The following is a 4,429-nucleotide window of genomic DNA, read 5'->3' as shown; positions in this document are numbered from 1 at the left end:
CGTCTGGGTCCGGGGAGACGGGGTGGACTGACGACGGCCCTCTTTGTTGGACGTGGTCATCCCCCGGCCACAGGACGGCGCCAGCCTCGGGGTTCCGACGGTCTCCGAGTCCCTCTGCTCACTCTCCCCGCGACCCCTTCTCTGCCTCCCCTCTCCCCTGGCCCCGTCCCCCCGCTGCCGGCCACGCCACCGACCCCGCCTCGGAGGACCCTGCGCCTGTGCCGGCGCCGGGGACCGCGTGTCTCCCCGGCTCCCTCCGCCCAGGGACGCCCTGAATCCCCCCAAACCCAGGTGAGGATTCCGCTTAGGAAGAGGACAAAAGGAACCCGCGCGCGTCAGCGTCCCTGGGACTTACGGGGGAGGCTCACTCCTTCCAAAGTGGGGTGTGTGTGGGTGTGTGTGTGTGGGGGGGAGTGTGTGTGTGTGTGTGAGTGAGTGTGAGTGTGTGTGGGTGTGTGTGTGGGAGTGTGTGTGTGTGTGGGGGGGAGTGTGCAGTGTCCCACCTGGACTCCCGTGCGCTGCCGCCAGCTCTCGGCGGCTGTGACCCAGGACCGACCCTCGCAGCGGGGGGCAGGGACGGTTCCTCAGGGGTCCGGGCCGGGAGCAGCAGGCCCTTTCCGGGGCTGAGGTGGAGCGGTGTGGCCGAGGCGGCAGCGCACAGGACCCCGGAGGGGGAGAGCCAGTGCACGCTCCAAGGTCCCCGGAGCCACCCTCGCCCCCCGCCGCGCCCGTTGCCCCTCCGCGCACCCCACTGCTCTCGGCGCCCCCCGTCGCCTCCGTCGGTCGGGCCGTGCGCTCCCGGTGACAGCGCGGCGGGCCCTGGGCAGCGCGGCAGCCGCAGCCCACACGGAGTGGCGCTCGTGCCGGGAAGCGGCGCCGGGACGCCCTCCCAGTTCCCGCCCGCAGGGGGCAGGTCCTGTAGGTACGACGGGGCAGGCGGCCGGCAGCCGCGTCTCTGTGGCGCAATCGGTTAGCGCGTTCGGCTGTTAACCGAAAGGTTGGTGGTTCGAGCCCACCCAGGGACGTGCTGCGGCGGGCGCCGGCCCCCGGGGCCACTTTTCTTACTTCCCAGTCGGCCCTCGAACCCCACCAAAACCCGGGGACCCCGCAGGCTGGAGCAGGCCTTATCTGAAGCCTGGTTTCCCGGAGAGGCCAGCTCCTTCGGTTCCTGGGCTAATAGATAAGTGCCAAATAGGGTCCACCGCAGTCCGACTGCACCTTTAGACAGGCTGTGTTCGCACGACTACCACCCACCCAGCCAGTTCCACTGATGGCCACGCTCAAGTCAACCCTCTGAAGGGAATATTTGTGATTAAAATTAGGTTCCACCCGGATAATCCAAACTCCCCACCTCAAGATCCTCGACTTCATCGTGTCTGTCTGCAAAGTCCTGTACAAAGTAACATTCACAGGTTCTAGGGATTCCACCTTTTGAAAAGGCCTACTTCACTATGCTGAAAAATAGATATTTTTGAGGGAAATTTAAGAAAGACTAAACAAATGAAAGATCAAGCCAGTAATTGGAAAATTCAATGTATCATAGATGTCAATTCTCCCCAAACTGATCTGTAGATTAAATACAATCGCAAAGCCACAGCAAGATTTTCTGTGTAAACTGACAATGATTTTATGGAAATGCAAACAGCCAAGTCAAGATGAAGGAAAAAGAACAACAGTGGAGGACTTTTGCATTAATTTACAGTAAGGACACATTGAGGTCTGGGGGTAAAAAGAGATAAATAGACCAATGTAGCATTAAGGGATCATTCTTGACAGATACATTGACAAGCGTGTTATTTTTTTTAATATATATATATATATTTTAGTTGTCAATGGACATTTATTTATTTATATGTGGTGCCAAGGATCAAACCCAGTGCCTCATGCATTCCAGACAAGCCTGCTACCTGCTGAGCCACAGCCTCAGCCCCATGACAGATACATTGGGTGTCACAAGGTGCCTGATACAATTAGAGGTGCTGGATTCTCAAAGAAGTCATTTTTGTGGGCTGGGGACATAGTTCAGTTGGTAGAGGGCCTTTCTCGCATGCACAAGTCCCTGGGTCCAATCCCCAGCAAAACACACACACACACACACACACACACACACACACAGTTTTTGTGCTAAATAGAACATTTAATGGTTAAGTAAAACTGTATTCATTGTATTCACCAAAGCATTCATTGAAAAGTGATTATCACTGTTGGCAAAACTGGAGAAAGGTCCTTGTCATACAGTATTTATTGTCTCAATCAGTTTGAAGAGCCATTTAAAATTTTCCTATAAAAAATTACAATATAAATGACACTGGAGTCAACAATTTCAATCCAAATACTTCTATACACATACTCATGGATGTTCATTACAATATTTCTAAAATAGAAAATAATCAGAGACAACCTAAATATTTATGTTAACAAATGGTTAGAACTTTAATGATACAAACAATGAAATTCCACACAGTGGTTAAAAGATTGGAGATCATCAAATTGTACTACTGCATGCCCCCCTGCAAAATGTTATAATATTGCTATCTATATTACTATATCTACATACATAGTATATAGATAATATAGTATTTATTCCATTTATTCTAAGAAATGTGTTTTAGCAAACTGTTCTAGAATAGTTTCATCAGCAAAGAACATCTTCCCCTTTTAAATTTTTAATTGCAACAATAATCATGCATATTTATGGAATGTGATAAATACATACACAAATACTATTTGCAATGATCAAATCAGAGTAATTGGCATTTTTATCTCCCTAAACATTTATTGTTTATTTGTATTGGGAATCCTCAAACTCCTCTCTTCTAGTTCTTTATAAAATATGTAATAAATTGTTGTAAACGATTGTCACCTACTGTATTGTAGAGCACTTGAATGTATTCCACCTAGCTAACTGCATTTTGGTCCTATTATCAGACCTCCCTCTGGCTCCCCTTCTCCCTACCCCCGACCCTAGTCTGTATGGACACTATTCTACTCTGTTCCATGAAGCCAATTTTTCTAGTTTCCACATGAATGAGAACATGTGGTCTCTGTCTTTCTGTGTCTGGCTTATTTCACAAATGTAATGTCCTTCAGTTCTATCCACATTGGGACATATTTCATTCTTTTCTATGGCTGAATAACAATTGTGTATTTATGTCATTTTCCTTATGCATTCATCTGTTCTTAGACAACTCCTGATTCCATTTCTTGGCTATCATGAATCATACTGCAGTAAATATGAGGATGTGTTATCACTTTGACATACTGATTTCTTCTGGTTGGATACCTGTAGTGGGATTGCTGGATTTTATGGAAGTTCTATTTTTAGCTCTTTGAGGGACTCCCATGTCATTTTCTATAATGGTTGTATTAATTTACATTCCCACCAACAGAGTGTAAGTTTTCCTTTCTCAACATCCTTGAAAACATTTAACTTTTTTCTTTTTTTTTTAAATTTTATTTATTTATTTATTAGAGAGAGTGAGGAGAGAGAGAGAGAGAGAGAATTTTTAATATTTATTTTTTAGTTCTCGGCGGACACAATATCTTTGTTGGTATGTGGTGCTGAGGATCGAACCCGAGCCGCACGCATGCCAGGCGAGCGCGCTACTGCCTGAGCCACATCCCCAGCCCCTAACTTTTTTCTTTTTTATTATCACCATTCTAACTGGAGGGAGAATTCTCACTATGGTTTTGATTTACATTGCCCTGATGATTAGTGATGTTGAGCATTTTTTTCATATATTTGTTCACCATATGTAAATCTGCTTTTGTGAAATGTCTGTTCGGGTCATTTGCTCATCTTTTTGCTGGGTTATTTGCTGTTGTGATTTTGAGTTCTTTATATACTCTGGATACTAAATTCTCAAATAGTTTGAAAATATTTTCTCACATTTTGCAGGTTGTCTCTTCACTCATTTCTTTTGCTTTGCAGAAGCATCTTAGTTTGACATAATACCACTTTTGCCTGTTTTGAGGATCTAATCCCCCCCCAAAAAAAAACAAACAAAAAAATATTGCCTAAACACATTGTGAAGTATTTCTCCTGGCCTGAATTATATCCCTGACCAATTTATTTTTGAGATGATTTTCTAACTTAGCATCCTTCTGCCTCAGTCTTCTTAGTAGCTGGGTTTCAGGCATGTGCCACTGTGATGTCCTCTGCTTTCTGATGGTTTCAGGGTTCACACCTAGGCCTTTGATCCATTCTAGTTTATTATTATTCTTTAATGCGGTGCGACACAGGGGTCTAGTTTCATTGTGGATGTCAGTGCCGCAAACTGCCCGGCCCCGGGCCGGCTGAGTCCCGCTCCTGCTGCCGAGCACTGCCTGCGGCACCCCTGCTGAGCGATCCCCTGCTGAGCTGTCAGTGCACGCGGGCTTGCAATCTTGCAACCCGGTTGGGCACAAAAACACAAGCCAGTCAAACTGA

General features: G+C 46.8%; 1 non-coding gene across 1 annotated transcript; it reads left to right on the top strand.

Moving 5' to 3' along the window:
- Positions 1-951: 951 nt before the first annotated feature.
- Positions 952-1,025, top strand: Trnan-guu (transfer RNA asparagine (anticodon GUU)). Its single transcript has one exon. It is a non-coding gene; the product is annotated as a tRNA-Asn (tRNA).
- The last annotated feature ends 3,404 nt before the right edge of the window (positions 1,026-4,429 follow it).

Source organism: Urocitellus parryii, chromosome 8, assembly GCF_045843805.1.
Source record: "Urocitellus parryii isolate mUroPar1 chromosome 8, mUroPar1.hap1, whole genome shotgun sequence".
Taxonomy (NCBI): Eukaryota; Metazoa; Chordata; class Mammalia; order Rodentia; family Sciuridae; genus Urocitellus; species Urocitellus parryii.
This window is presented reverse-complemented; position numbering and strand designations above follow the sequence as displayed.